The following is a 15,816-nucleotide window of genomic DNA, read 5'->3' as shown; positions in this document are numbered from 1 at the left end:
AAATTCTGCTCCTCCTCTAAGGCCTATGTCAAGGGCTATCTCCTTTCTGGAGCCTATGAGGGCACCTCTGGAAGTGAATCCAGCCTCTGCATTCCTAGGGCACTTGATTTTACTGTCTTGACAGTACACTGATTATGGGTCGCCCTGTTTCATGGGTGTGTATATCCTTGTCATTTCTTTCTTCTGCCAGTACCTGGAAAATGGGGAGCAGGTGGTCCTCATCTTTGTGTTCCCTTCAAAGCCTAACATCCTACCTACCTGCTCACGTTGTTCTTCAGAAATGTTTTTTGGAGGGAGGGAGAAGGGGAGGGAATCTTGCCTTTGGTCTGCCAGCATAGTGGCCCGTGGATTCTGGGGCTGGATAGGAACAGGCACTCGGTGGAAAATCTTGGGGGGAAATAAAGTATTTTAAAGAGTTACATGTGGGTATTTATGAGGCTGAGAGTTTCATCTCGTGATACCATTAGACTCAATTGATAAGTAAGTTGTGCCAGCTATCTGCAAATAAGTAATTCAGATCTACCTTGAGGACTTGGAATCAATGTAGGATAAGGGACAAAACATTGAGCTAGAAGTTGAAAGACCCGGGCTTTCCCACCACCAGTCACATGACGTTGGTGAAGTCATTAAACCTCCCCAAGCCTCCATTTCAACTCATACAAAATGGAAACAATTATAGTCTCTCTCACTCAGCATTGTTTTGAGGGTTAAATGAGATCACTCATGTAGAGCATTTAGCAGAGTGCCTGGAACATGGGGAGCACTTCGATCCATAGTAATCAGAGTTATTGTTAAGTGATAAATGAGAGTGATAAATATTTAGTGTATGATAAGAAAGGGGCCAGAATTTTTTTAAAGATTTTATTTATTTGAGAGAGAGAAAGAGAGAGAAAGAGCAGAAGTGGGGGAGAGGGGCAGCAGGAGAGAGAGGGAGAAGCAGACTCCCCGCTGAGCAGGGAGCCCGATATGGGGCTCAGTCCTGGGATCCTGGGATCCTGGGATCATGACCTGAGCTGAAGGCAGACTCTTAACCAACTGAGCCACACAGTCATCCTGAAAGGGGCCAGATGTAGAGTTTTGTTCTCTTAAGCTCTGATTATTTTTAAATTACCTGTGGCTCTGAAAACCTGTATCTCTAGGGTTATTTGTTGGCTCTGTGCTTAAGCTGGTTTGGCTCTTGCTTCCAATATGAGAGCTAACCCCTGAGCTGGCTCTCCAGTGAAGCAAGATAAGGGTAAGGGTGCCAAGTCTTGAATCCAGGTGAAGCACCAAGGGCATGACACAAAGCTGGACCAGTTCCTGGAAGGCTGGAGAGTGAAGCCCTGGGAAGTTCTGCCATTGTTTCTCTCTAGCCCCACCCTAGGTATGGATGAGAGGACTTCCTACACATTTTCTCACATTCTTCACTGAGCCTCATATCTGTCCCAGTCCAGCCTTTGGCTTACACCAGCAATAGCCTTGAGGCCATGTCACCCACACCTAAGCCCCTCTGTCCATCTGCTATTAAAGCAACACTTTCCTCGGTGATTTCTTAGTCAGTCCTATTTGAACTGCAAACAGAGTATGCTATATGAGGTTCTAAGCAGAGAGGACAAAAATCTCCCCAGATTTTCATTGGTAATAATTTTTGTAATACCGGGTAAATGAAGACAGGGAGACAGACCACCATCGGTAGAGTGTGTATACTTCATGTCAGTTTTCCAGCAATGGGGACAGGCTTTCTCTCATCTATTCAACACACACTTATGAAGCACCTATCAAGTGTCAGGCACCAGGGGACAGTGATGAGCAAAAACATAGTCCCTGTAGCCATTAGAGAGCCTGGGAGCCAGGCCTCAATAAAATAATCCAACAAATAGGCATCTAATTAGGATCTGTGATAAACAGCAAAGAAGGAGATTTGCAGGCCTACCTTAACCCCCAGCGAGGCCAGCCAGCCAGTGTGGGGCTCACAGGAATGCCTCCCTAGCCTCGTACTTGAACCAACTAAGTAGGCATCACACAGGTACCCTCCTAGCAAACACAGAGTCCTAAATCTGCCCAGATGCAGATGTCTTGCCTGGGAAGGGGAAACCTTGCCACTTCAGCTAACTCCACTACTTCGCAGGCACACATGGTTCCATCTGCCTCCGCGCTGTGCCCATGTGGATTTTCACGGATTGTATGGACCATACCCTAAATGTCAAAGCAAGGGAATGGCCTGCTATCCAGCCATCTCAGGCTCACGTTCCCAGGTGAGGAGCTGGAGCTCAGATGAACCAACAAAATAATTGTGAGCTTGTGAGTTCCTTGCGTCTCAGGGCTTTCTTTTCACTTGCATGAAACCATAACAGAAGGTGGCCTGTTGGGTTCAGGAGCTGTCCAGAGTTGCAGGTTCCCAATCTTCCTGTTCGGTGGGGAGCTGACCAGAAAGACAGTCATAATGAGCAATAGTCAGCCACTTACTACTCATGGGGGTTGAGAGAAAGTAGAAATGTTCCAAATAAGTGTGTGTTCCGCAGAGGTCTCTTGGACCAAGGTTTCTCCTGGGGGCTGAGGTAGAGCAAGGCAAGTGATCCCTAAAGAGCCTGGGGGTACTTGGGTGTGCACTGGGACTCCCCTCAGTGCTGGGGAGTAACCATGGCAACCTACATGTCATTCCTCTTAACCCATTACTGGCCTACAGAGAGACTCCCTGTTGCTTTTCACAGGAAATCACAGCATTGTCTTTCAGTCCTTCGGGGTCCCACATTGGAATCAGCATGCCCCAAATGAGGCATTACCTTCTTTACACACCCTCCCCTTCTCCTAAAGCCCACCACCCCTGCCCATGCTCCTTGCCTTGTTAATGGCATCATCTGTGGCCCACACTAGAGCCCCACAATCATGCATTTCCCTTCACAGCTGGCTTGTGGAACTCTCCTACAATTATTTCCGTACCTGGTGTCTCCCACCTGACTATGAGCTCCTCAGCTCCAGATGTCATAGTTCTTTCAGTATTCTTGTGCCTGGCACAATCCCTGAGACCTCAAAAGGGCTTATTAATATTGGTTGACCAAAAGCACCAGGGATGGGGACACCTGGTGTGATGAGTTAGGGAATTGTGTTTGAGTTGATCTCTCAGCAAAGTGGAATCTGTGGGTGTAGTGCTGGGGCACAACGTCCCAGGGCCTCTGTGTCAGCACCAGCCTCTACCAGAGGCCAAGAGGTCCACCTCCCAATCCTCACTCTTCCCTTCTCCAAGCCCCTGGCTGTTCCCAGCTGACCGTACATCAGGTGTGGCTCTCAGGGCACCTGTCAGAGCTGCCCGCTCAATCTGCAGGTTAGGCCAGGTAGGCTTTTTGCAGCTTCCAAATCAAGGCCACACAACCTGGTTCTCAGAAGTCTGTTTCTGTAGAAACTATGATGTTGCTTATGTAGCACTGACATCCCAGAATCACAAGTCTCTTAGAAATTCAGAGATCATTGTGTCCTCTAGATAAGGAGAATGAGAGCAAGGTGAAGTGGCTTGCCCTCGGCCCAACTGGAACTGAAGTGCAGGTCGTTTAGCTCACACGGGGCCAATTCTCAGTACCCGAGAGTAGGCATTGGCCAACTTTTCCTGTAAAGGGTCACATAGTAACTATTAAAACAATTAGGCTTTGTGGGCTGTACGGTCTCTGATGCAACTACCTCACTCCGTCCACTTAGCATGAAAGCCGCCGTAGACAATAGACATGAATGAGCATGGCTGTGTTGCAACACAACTTTATTTACACAAACAAGCTGCAGGCTGGATTTGGCCCTTGAGGCGTGGTTTGCCCATTTCTGTTCCAGAACCTCATGTGGTCCCCAACCAGCAGCAAGGGCATCACCTGACAGTGTCAGCAATGCGGACTCTCGGGTCCTGGGACAGACCTGAAGAAGTCGAATCTGCATTTCCACAAGACCCCCTGGGGATCATACGTGTGTTGGAGTTTGAGAAGCAGGGCACTGGTGAGCCCAGCTGCTCCCCCTAAGAGTGCCAAGAAGAAACTATAGATTAGGAAAATGAGACTCAGGGAGATCTGTGGACCTGCCTTGGTCACACGCATTGGTGGATATGGGACTAGAACCCAAGTCCTACTATTTCAACATGAAATTCTTTCTGCACACACCGGAGTATGGGCCCCAGCCTCCTCATTTCTGGCTGGCTCTGACCCAACTCAATTCACTGGAAATTCAAGAAAAGCAGTCCCTCATCCTTTGCTGACTTCTGGGTCAAGAGGGCTCTGACTCCAGCTGTGTCTCCGCTTCTTCCCCATCTCATCCCCAACTAAGACCTGGGAGGGACTGGCAAGGTAGAATTGTGCCTCGGGGGGCTGCTCAGCATTGGCACGGGGGAAACTTGCTCACCCAGGAAGCTGGAGTTAAACTTCAGTTTGATTCCTGCCTTAAGAAATTTACTGCTCAAAATAGAACCACAGAGCCAATGAACCCTTCATTTTTCACATGCAGAAGAAACTTCTAGAGTAGCTCTTTGGCAGGCCTAGACACCTTAGATTTTTCCCCCTTTGCTTGCCCCACCTTGGCCCACACACCAGTCCCTATTTCTCTGTAGCAGCTTGTTAGCCATTTGATAGCGGGTGTCTGCTAAGACACAACCCACATGCTGGCCACTCTGCTCCACATGGCCTGAACATTGGTGTTCTTCATCTGTTCCTAATTTGGGTAAGAAGTATTTCATGTTCTTAATTAATCAACTAATATGTCTGGGGCTGCTTTTACTGAGCACTTAGGGCCAAGGCTGTTGCATATTTAATTACAGATCTTCCTTGACTTACAATGGGGTTACATCCGAGTACCATCCTTGTAACCCCATTGTAAGTTAACAATACTGTAAGTTGGAAGTGTATTTACTACACTTAACCTCCCGAACATCGTAGCTTAACATAGCCTACCTTAAATGTGCTCAGAACACTTACATTACCCTACGGTTGCGCAAAATCATCTAACACAAAGCCTATTTTATAATAAAGTCTTAAATAGCTCACGTAATATAATGAATCCTGTGCTGAAACTGAAAACCAGAATGGCTGTCTGCGCAGCCGTCATTTACCCCGTGATCGCGTGGCTGACTGGGAGCTGTAGTTTGCTGCCCCTCCCAGCAGCACGAGACAGTATGGTACCACATATCACTGGCCTGGGAAAAGATCAGAAGTCAGTGTGAAGTATGGTTTCTACGGAGTGTATTGCTTTTGCGTGACTGTAGAGTCGAAACATTGTAAGTTGGAAACCTGTATTTAATCCACTTTATGGCTGAGGACACTGAGGTTAGTAGGGTTACGTGGCCCAAGAACACAAACAGTACAGGATAGAGGGCGGATTCAAACCTGCCTTCAAGTACCACTGGGGCTCCAGGTGCCATGGAGGATGCAAGCAAGAGTGTGAGGTGTCCAGACCTCCAGGAGCTTACAGTCTACCTACAGGAAATACGTGGAGAACAATCCTGTTAACACTGGTACGATAGGCGAGCACCACGGAGTGGCAGAAACAGAGTATCCTAAGAGTGTAGGGGGCAAGACAAAGAGGGCTTTCCTTAGGAACTTGATCCCTGGCGGCCAGTCCTGTGCCCTGTGCCCAGGAGGTGATCAGGAAATACCTGATGTAAGAATGAACGGATGAATGAATGAATGAGCGAGCTTCAGAATGTGTATATGCTGACACATGAGGCTGGCAAGGATTCGAAAAGCCAGTGAGTGAGACAAGGGGAACATGGGCCGTGTTCTTGAGTCATGTTCCCGGAATTTGTCATGTGCCATGCAATTTGTCCCCGATCCTCGAATAATAGGAAGAGAGGAAGATGTGAAGGTATTTAGGCCCAGAGCAATAAGATGGGAGAGGAGTGTGCAGTTTGGGTTAGAGGACAGGCAAAGGGACCAGCAGCAGGAGACCAGTTCAGAGGCTAATGGAGAACAAAAGCCAGCAGGAAGTGGGGGACAGACGAAGGGGACGCTGCCCTGTGGGTGGCCCTGCCCTCCCCACAAACCACCCAACGCATCCCAGCTTCTGCCCACACGCTCTGCCCTCCTGTCTGCCTCCACACCAAACCACTCCCCTCGCACCAAAACGCGGGTCTTTTCCACCTCCAGTGCGCTGCCAGCACCTACCTCTTCCCATTTTCAGGCCACTTCATCCAATACTGGTTAAGCATCTACTTGAATTTAGCACTAGATGCTAGAAATATTTTATATTCATCATCTCAGTTTAATCCCCTACAGCACCCTTGAGAAACGTTTTATAATTAGAAAAATGAGGCTCAGGGAGGTTAATTGACCTGTCCAAGGCCACACTAATTGGTAGATCTGGGACTAGGGCCAAGTGCTAGTATTGCAAACATGGTGTTCTCTCCAAACACACCGCAGTACCCTCCCCCACCTCCCCATCTCTGGCCAATCCTGACCCAACACCAGAAAGAGCCCGTCCTGATCACAACTTCCTACTTCTGCCTTTCTGGGGCAGGTGGGTGGTGTGCACATCTCTTCTGAGCTGTGATTAGCCGGTGGGTGTAGATGTCTGCAATGTACCTTATTATATGTGTCATGCCTGAGAATCAGGTTTGAGTTGAACTGGAAAATCTCATCACTAATTGATTTATTTTATTATATACACCGTACCTGGAACTGAAGCTTCTCGAGCTCAGTGAGCAAAATAAAGCCAGATAATACATGAACAAAATACCAACAATAGCATTTCACACTCAAGCCGAGAAAGCCAGCATTCCATTTAATAAGATTGTGCAGCCAAGAAGTCTGCCCTGAGAGGAGCCGGGAAGAGGCCCAGGCCTTCCATGCTCACTTCCTGGCCATCAGACACCCTATCACTCTCAGGTATTTTGTCTCTGCCTTGAGTTCTTTATTCTGAGCTTATTTCTGGAGTCAGACAAGCCTTGGTTTGAATCCCAGCTATACCACATGCCAGCTTCGTGCCATGAGGCAAACTCCTCAAGCCCTCTGAGCCTCAAGAGTTTTTTTTATATTGAGATAAGTTTCTATCTAACAGAGTTGCCATCAGCGTTAAAAGCAATAACCTTTGTAAAGCTCTAGGCCTGGCCCAGAGTCTGCACTCTGTCCTGGTCATTCTCATCGTGTCTTCACTCAGACCACCCGGTCAAGATTCCTCGTACCTCCACTGCCTCCCAGGCCTTCTAAGACATTCTCACTCTTGGTTTTTGTTGGAGCCATGATGATTTCAGGCCCTTCATTTCCAGGAGACCATTGCTTCCTGAAAAATTTCCCACCACACAACTTCCCCAGTACACTGCCTCTCCCCTTCTCAAGCACCTGACCCTTGGGCGTAGAGGGGATTAGAAGCCCCCCTTCCACAAAGGACAGAGCTTTCATCAGAGCCCTGCCCAGCCCAGGAAGAGAAAGCCACACAGAATGGAGGCCCCACTCTTTCTTCCTCACCCCACCACACAGCAGGCTTTCAGGAGCCAACAATGGCCATTGTGAGCCCGCACTTGCTCTTTCTCTTGCCTCAGTGTAGGGTTGCACAGAATGTTCTGTCTTCTGCACAGTGTAAGGAATGGTAGGGGTTACTGCCAGTCTGCTCTTGACACAGACAGTCAGGAAATCCAGCCTCTACTTCTGTTGGAACAGCTCAAACAAGGATAGATTGCCCCCACCCCAAGTCAGGGAGAATGGAGGCCCCGAGGAAGAAAGTGACTTTCCCAAGGTCACCCAACTGGACAGACAGCCAGAGCAGAGACAAAAATCCTAGCTCCCGCCTGTTAGATCAACACATCCGCTTTCCCTCCAACCCTACAGCCTCTCCTCTTCAGATAGTAGAGGCTCTGGGCTGTTTCTCCTTCCTACCTGTTGCCATCTGCATTATCCAGAGGCAAAGACCACTCAACACCCACTCTTCTGGGGCTTTACAGATCTCTGGGAGTAGAAAAAACCTGTAAGCCAGTATGACAACAGCAGGGCACAAAGGAAACTTCCCTCAAAGGAGGTGCCCAGCTAGACCAGGCGTGTCAAAACTATGCCTCAAATATCTCTTCATTCTTCCCTTACCTTCTCTTCCCTCTTTTCCTACCCGTCCCTCCCCCATCTTCCATCTCCTCCTCCTCCTCTTTTTTTTTTTTTCCCTCTGCACTACCTTCTCTGGATCACATTTATGACCATCTGCAGAGGGCCACTCACCAGGTAGCAGGACAGGATATTCTGAAGACACCCCTTTCTAAGGAAACATAAAATCACAATAACAACCACTGTTTGTTGAGGGCTTTCTGTGCAGGACTCCTGATTTGTTCACGTCTAAAGCTCACTACAACCCTGCCAGTGAGTTATTATATCTCCATTTGCCAGAGAAAAGACAGATTTGGGGGAGGGCACCTGGGTGGCTCAGTCAGTTGGGCATCTGACTCTTAATCTCTGCTCTGGGTCATGGATTCAGGCCCCACATTGGGCTCCACGCTGGGTGTGCAGCCCACTTAAAAAAAAAAAAAAAGACTCAGGGAAGTGAAGTGACTTCTCCCAAAGTAATAACACTAGTGGGTGCCAAGCAGTAGTAATTGATGTAAACCTGTCCACAGCCCATGCTCTGTGCCCCACAGCTTGTCTCAGGCACATATTCTTTACAACGGATTTGCAGGATGCCAAGGAATGAACCCTCCTACCTGCTCAGTTTGCTGGCAAAGGTCCCTCTGCCTCTGTCCTGTGTCTGAGCTTGGATCTCTGGGAAGAGCATTGGTCCTAGATTATTCTTCAGGGTAGGTGTGGTTGGGATACGTGAGGGCCTGGTGCTTTGACAGGCCAGGTGGGAACGTGCCCGGTGAAAATCCTGTTTGTCAGTTATAGCCTTCCTTCCTTACTCATCCTTTTGTGCCCAAGGAAACCCCAGAGCCCTTCCCCTCCAGAAAATCAAGAAATAGTCCTGTGGGGTTCTCCCTCTCCCTGCGCCCAGGCTATTTTCAGGCTGCCAGGCTTCTGAGTTGGCTTTGAAGCTCTTTAGCCTGGAGCATTCTTTCATCTGCGCAGACCAGACCCAGCGGGAAGCTGAGGCGGTCTGATCGTGCCTGGCTTTGTGGGGCTCTGGGTGCCTGAGCCACCAAGGGCACGTGGCCCATCTCCATGGAAATTTGGAGGCAGGAGAGGAGTCCAAGGTGACACCTGCCACTGCCTTGGCCGGCCGAGTCTGAGAGAGCCCTGTCAGCTACCACTCACCTGTCTAGACTGTGGGGACTGAAGCTGGCCCCACCACAAAGGCAGAGCTCCTCTTGTATGCTTTCCTTCTGAGGAGAGTAAGAAGGTCCACCGCCCCGCCCCCCCTCCAGTGCAGGTCAGCTTCTCCCTAGCAGAGGAATCAGGAACATTTCTAATTGCTGTTTATAGAGCATCTTCATATTCTTTAACTCTTTTGTCCTCGAAATCACTCATGAAGTAGGTTTTATTACTGTGCCTGTTATGGGCGAGGACCTGGGGGGATTTTGTCACCCCCCAAATTCATATGTTGAAGCCATAATCCTCTACCTCAGAATGTGACTATATTCTGAGATAGGGCCTTTAAAGAAGTGATCAAGATGAATGAGGCAGTGAGGGTGGGCCCTCATCTAATCTCACTGTGTCCTGTGTCCTTATAACAAGAGGAGATTTGGACATACAGAGAGAAATGCCAGGGAAGCACCCACTCAGAGGAAAGGCCATGTGAAGAGGCAGCCAGGGGGCGGCCATCTGCAGACCAAGGAGAATGGCCTCAGGGGAAACTGACCCTCCCAACACCTTGATCTTAGCTGTCTAGCCAACATAACTGTGAGAAAATAGATTTGTGTTGTTTTAAGCCTCCCGGCCTCATGGGGTTTTGTTATGGCAGCCTTAGCAAACCAACAGACTCAGAACAGACAAACAACCTGCCCTATGTGGACACAGAGATTAAGCTGAAGCTGTTAGCCCCAAACTTCAGACCTTGTGCAGGGTTTCAAAGCATTTTCCATGAACCCTGTGACTCCTTATTTGTTTACCAGAGGCCATTTATTGAGTTGGGACAAATTCCTTTTTGCGTTTCTAATTAGTCAGACACGTACCCCTGCCAGGAAGAGCTTCAGATGAGCCTTAGCTAAGTAGTGGTACCCACGAAGCTGATAGGACTCCAGCCCAAAGCAGTGATGCCCAACATCTCAGCTACCCATGCTGCTAGAACACAGGTAAGGGGACAGTGCCCACAGGTGCCCTGGAGTGTGGGGCAGGCTTCCTTGCCAGTATGGTGGGATGGTTCAAAACTCTCTGGGCGCCATCATGTAGAATTTTAGCACCTCCATTGGGGATTGCTTGGTTGCCTGGGCTGGCCCATTCCAGCTCTTAGACCTAAATCTGGAGTATGACTGACTAAAGGGGAAATGGTAGGAGTGGGGTTGAGGGTAGCAAGGCATCCTGTTAGGCTAAGAATCTCCGGTGCTTCCCTACGGTACAGCAAACAGGGAGCTCAAATCATGCCACTCATATATCCTGAGCTTCCCTTGCATGTTAAATGGCTGACTTTTCATTAGTGTGAACCAGAAGCCAAGATGAGGATGATCGTAAAAATTATGCATTAAGAGAGAGAGGCAATGGGCGCCTGGTGGCTCAGTGGGTTAAGCATCTGCCTTCAGCTCAGGTCATGATCCCAGGGTCTTGGGATCGAGCCCCACATTGGGCTCCCTGCTCAGCACGGAATCCAATTCCCCCTTGGCCCCTCCTCCTACTCATTCTCTCAATCTCCCTCTCTCTCTCAAATAAATAAAATCTTTTAAAAAAAGAGAGAGAAAGGCAAAAACCAGACTGGGTTATCATTACCTGTTATATGAAGATTAAATAAATTAATTCATGGAAATCCTGCTACCCAGTTCAATCTAGGCAAGTAGTTATTATTATTATTATTATTATTATTATTAATCACTATCATTTCCCTCTTTCAGGTCAAACCTATTAAGGTCTTTGGCACTAAAGCATGTATCTTATTTAGTTTATTCAACAAACATTTATTGGGAGCCTTCTATATGCCAAGGGCTAGACTAGTTGCTAGGGTTACAAAGATAAACAAAACAGGAAAGCATCCCCACTTTCAACTCTCACTGGAGTTGTGAGAGTGATATGTTCAGAAACAGTTGTCTTTTGCTGACATCCACCATCTGAGCAAAGGAGAAGGAAGAAGCATGGTGCCTGGGGCATCCCAGGAGTTCTCCAAGCAGAGGGACACCTGTGCGGGGAACAGGGCCAGCTAGCAGATGACCTTGCGTGCCTGGCGCAGGAGCCAAGGCACTGTCCCTTGGGCCTCCAGAGCCCCAGAAGGGTCTGAAGGAGGGAGTGGACTGATCAGACATGCCCCTTCACTATGAATCCGCAGCCAGGTTTACCTGTCAGTATGGAGCTCCAATCCCTCCTGCCGACAGTGGGCAGGACTAAGAAAATAAAAGCAAAATGGGACTGTTGAGATCAAGGAAGGAAAAGGAGCAGAGAGAAGGAAGAGATAAGAGGAAGGAAAAAGAGAGCGGGATGCCCATTTAATGTAAAGCTCCCCCGAATGTGTGGCCTCTGTGTGGGGGTGTGAAACTATGAAGATGTTTTAAAAATTTTAGCCTGAATACTGGAGTTTGGGGACGCTTGTATACAGCTCTAGGAAGGTAGCCAAACAGATGATTGGGAGTTGTCAGGCTGAATCTGGCAGGAAAGAAAAGTGAAACTAATAGATTTCTAGTGGCCACTCTGTACCAGACACTTCAGCATTTAGCACTGCCATTTCGATCTCATGACCACACTTGAGGTCAGTATTATTCCTAACTCCTAATTTTCAAGTGATAAACCTCTAGATCAAAGTAGTCAGGAAGTAACTTGTTTATATTCTTTTTCACTAACTCCTGCATGTATTTTGGACAGTTGCATTGCCTAAGGCTTAGGTTCTCAATCTTGAGCATGCCTCAGAATCTTCCAGAGGGCTTGTTAGAACACAGACCGCTGGGCCTAACCCCCGGAGTTTCTGATTCAGTAGGTCTGGGGTGGGGCCCGAGGATTTGTGTTTCTAACAAGTTCCTGGGCGACACTGATGCTGCTGTTACAAGACCACACTCTGAGAACCACTAGCCTTTGGGGATGATCCACCCAACAACCCAGCCCAGGGGTTCCCAAACTGTGCTGCCTTTTGGAATTGCCTAGGGATCTTTAAAAACAAACACTGACACCTAGCTCCCAGGCCCAAGCATTCTGATTTAACTGGTATAGATGCAATCGTCATTTGTAAAAACTCTCCAGGTAACCCTAACATGCAGCAAAGTATGGCAACCATTGACCTAGCCTCACTTCACCTTGACGCTACTGCCCACCGTCACCCTCTTCTTCAGCTGCCCAGCACTGGGGCCATAGAAGGGACTTGGCATGTACTAGCACTGCTCACCACACCTCTTTCCAACCCTCGTTCTGCCACTGGCTCACAACACGATCTTCTTAGAATGCATCACGCCTCTCACCCCCTTCTCCCTTTCCTCCAGGCTTTCGTCTCCTTCCCTATTCAAACTAGACCTTGTGCTACAGTAAGTATTACACCCATCTCTTGCCCATCACCAGCACATCAACCCCCTCGTTCTTTCTTTGACCACATCTACCTGGAAAAGTTTGAGGATCTAGACCAAACTGCAGGCATGCGAGTGCAGGGAGGCTTCTCAAAGTTGCTGTGCTTGAGCTGAGCTCTCATGAACAAGTAAAAGCGAAAGTGGGCATTTCAAGTAGGGTTACAGCATTCATCGAGGCACAAAGGAGGGATTACTTGGAGACCTTCATGCTGGTGTGCATGTCTGGAGCAGGTGCTTAGCCCTGCAGTGGCAGGAGAGAAAACTGCGGAGGCAGCCTCTCGCCAGGTGGGGACAGGCCTTGGGCATCAAGCCAAGGAGTTTACATCATGTTTACAAGAATGAAGAGCAGTCACTGGATAGGTCTTTTAAAATGACTTTTAAATTATAACATTAATACATACTTATAGAAAATATGAAAAATGTAGAAAAACATCGAGTAGAAAATAACAAGGATCTTGAATATAATTATCCAGAACTCACCACTCTTAAGATTTTAAGGGAATTTGTCCTTCTCTTCTATGCCTATTCTTACGTAGCTGGGGGCATACTGTGAACAAATAACTGTATATCTCACCTTCACACTTAACGTTATGCACATATTTAATGTCTTTGAACTTTTGTAAATATCTTAATGGCAACACAAAAGTCTATCGTCATGGATACCGTATACTTTATCTAACTATTCTTATACAGATGGAAATGAAGAGGTGAGGGGGATGTCACTAGTATAAATGATACAGCAGTGTTCATATCTATGTGCACTTAGATCCTGTCAATGATTTCTCGTGATTGGTAGCAAAAAGGAAATTAATGAATCAACAGTATGAAAATTGTAGACTCCCATTGTCAAATTTCTTTCTAAAAAGTTTTTGCCAATTTACACTTTCATCATAGGTGTGAAAGAATGCACATTTCATCTTCTCTTGCCAGCACTTGGTGTTATGATTGGTGCCACTGAAGGATTTTTGGTATGAGGATGACATGAGCAGATTTGCATTTATAAAATCACATACTGGAGGCTGAGTCAAGTGGGCCAGATTGGAGCTGCTATTGCCATCCTTGTTGTTCCTGCTTTGCTTCCACATTCTCCTTCTTCCATTTTCCCATTCTTCATCTTTTTTTCCTCCTCAGAGAGTGTATGTTAAGTGTTCCCTGCACACAAACATAAGGCTTTGTTACCAAGAGTGGAGCTGAAGGCCTGGCTCTAGCGGTTGCAACTTGTGCCCAGCTCAGCAACCCTCTTCTTACAATTCTATCCAAAAAAAAAAAAAAGGAATTTCTGGGCAATAATTCTCCTTGGGTAGAAATATTTTTTTATATTTTTCAACAAAATTGCCAAGCGGATTTAATGCTAAGTTAATTTCTTTCTGCATTCTGTGACCGTCCACCCTACATTTGATCATCTCTGTCCCTGGAATATATGTGTTCCTTCTCCTTCTTAACCCAGCAAATTACCTGGCATTCATCCTTCAAGATTTCCCTTAAACATCTGTGATACCTTCCTCCCATACTTAGCCCAGTCATAATCAGTTACTCGGGCCTCCCTATCCCTATAGTTCAATTACAACATTTTCTACGCCTAATACATTTTCTCCTTCTTGGCCAAGAGTCCTTCAAGAGTAGAACATTTTGTATTCCCAGTTCTTATCTGGCACTCAGTTGCTACTCAGTAGCTTATGAATGAATGAATGAATGAATGAATGAATTCCTGTTTTACTAAGGTGCATGGACATTCCAGCTTAAATACTAATGAGTTGAAAAGTGTAAAGAGAGACAGTATGGAGGTGATGTGAATTGCCAAAACCACACTCTGAATCACTGGTACCAGGTAAAACAGACACCTGGTATACCAGATGTCCTGATCCTGGATTCTAAGTTCCAAATATTAATTGTTCTGTGTGCTCGGATGTTGATTTGCACTCTGTTCTGTTTCATTTTAACTCCAAATTTAATTTATGCATAAGTATCTCTGTGCTAAAGGAAGTAAAGGGAATTAAGTGATGCCAAAATATCCCAAAGTGTGTATCAATTACCATGGACTGTTTATAGGTATCACACAAAAGAAGAGTCTTGTGGTCCCATAAGTTTGGGAAACAACATTAAATAGATTTCTTTATCTCAGAATTTCCTGGTAGGCATTGTAAGAAATTGAAAGAAAGATCAGCTAGGCAATGATGGAGAAACAGAAGAGCAGTCAAGTCTTCCTTCAGTAGTAGACAGGAGTCATTCTAGCCTCTTTATGCCAAGGAAGATTCAGGGTACAAATTCAAAAGCAGAATGGCAAAAACTATACCAGGATCCTGGCCCCTTACCCTGCATTTATCTCCTCAGTCCCACATGTGTGTAAGCCTCTGCCCCCCACCCACCCACCATGCGGATGAGATCAGCCTTCATTACTTCTCTTCTAGAGCCAGGAAGCAAGGTAATGTGTGGGAAGTGATAGCTGCAAGGTAATGTGTGGGAAGTGATAACAACTTAAAGCCATTCAACAGGAAAATTTGTTAAAAGACCAAGACATTGTAAAAGCTGAAACGCTTGAGTCTATTAAGTCCTCTGCTTCTTAGAACATTTTGTTACCAGGAAATGTTTCAAGGAGGGAAAACACTGAACTATAACAGCACTGTCAGATACCCAAGCCTGGTACAAAGAGCAACATTTTACAAGACATCTGTCTTTCTGCCATTAGAGGAACCTCTGAAAAGTTCTGCTTCTTTTTTCTCCTACCCCAGTATAACTCCCCCACCCTCTTCACCCTAGACACACTCCTCTATTTCTCTCCTCCCTCCTCCCTCCTCCTCCTCCTCCTCCTCCCTCCCTTCCTCTCCCCTCTCTCATTCATAACCCAGGCTGATTTCACAGACACTGTTAAAATGACACAGTAAGCTAAGACTACCCAATGGTTATTTAATGCTCTTTGGTAAGAAAGGAACTAATTAAATGACTAGAGGTTTAGATATTTGTTGTTTTTTGGATCCAAACTCCTTAAGAGAGCCTGGAGCATTCTCCTAAACAAACACTGCTCTCTCATGGCTTCTTGTTCCAAGCCCAAATGAGACAGAGAGTTTAAGGAGACCGTGTCTCTTCACAGATATGAAAAAAAGAAAAGAATAAAGAGAACCAGAGGAGAATGGGAATGTGGATTGAAGTAGAGGGGAAAGCTTCTGTGCCTGTCACAGGAAGATGAATGAGCGGGGTTTGCGTATCTGTTGGCAGCTGCTGTCCATCAGTGATCTCCAGTAGGTTGGACTGGAGCAGTGTTGACACATTGGTGGTCA

General features: G+C 46.9%; 1 protein-coding gene across 4 annotated transcripts in view; it reads left to right on the top strand.

Annotated features, from left to right (window-relative positions):
• DGKG (diacylglycerol kinase gamma) overlaps nucleotides 1–15,816 on the top strand; it is a 203,539-nt gene that overhangs the window by 159,739 nt on the left and 27,984 nt on the right. The window lies entirely within an intron of this gene.

Source organism: Ursus americanus, chromosome 4 (assembly GCF_024610735.1).
Source record: "Ursus americanus isolate L20-20 chromosome 4, mUrsAme1.1.p, whole genome shotgun sequence".
Taxonomy (NCBI): Eukaryota; Metazoa; Chordata; class Mammalia; order Carnivora; family Ursidae; genus Ursus; species Ursus americanus.
Note: the sequence above shows the minus strand (reverse complement) of the source record. Positions and strands in the feature narration are given on the sequence as shown.